The following is a 600-nucleotide window of genomic DNA, read 5'->3' on the forward strand; positions in this document are numbered from 1 at the left end:
ATTTGTGTTGTGTGCTTGTTCTGCAAAGAAACCCTACAGAATTCATTCATTCATTTATACAATAGGTATTTATTCAATTCTTCTGTGACTTAGACATTCTTCCAGGGCACTGATGAACAAAATAGGAGTCTGAGCACTCACACAACTCACATTCTAATGAAGGGAGACAACATCATCAAGTATAAACAAGCATCCTACATGGTAGATCACATAGTGATATGTGCAGTAGAGAAGAAACAAGCACAATAGTGGAATATGAAGTTAGGTTCTGCCGAGAAAGTTCCCAGGGCAAGTTGCTACTTTGCTTTTGGCTGTGCTCACTTTCCAGGTAGAGTTGAGGACTTGGAGGTCTGGTAGGTCTTGTGTAGCAATGTCCTAACAGGGAAGGGTATTTGGTTAACCACAGTCTAAGTAACCAATAATACCAAGTTTTCTTCTGGTGGGTATGTGAGATTCCCTCTAGATCAGGGTGCAGAATGCTGTCCTAAATTGTGGGCTCAGTGCCAAGGATTATTCTACTTTATTATTTGCCTTTTGCCTCCCAGAAAATTACTTCCTTTTTTTCACACAAGAATCCACACAAGAATCCCAGAGTATGTC

The sequence above is a fragment of the Bison bison genome, unplaced genomic scaffold (genome assembly GCF_000754665.1).
Source record: "Bison bison bison isolate TAMUID 2011002044 unplaced genomic scaffold, Bison_UMD1.0 scf7180017864249, whole genome shotgun sequence".
In the NCBI taxonomy this organism is placed as follows: Eukaryota; Metazoa; Chordata; class Mammalia; order Artiodactyla; family Bovidae; genus Bison; species Bison bison.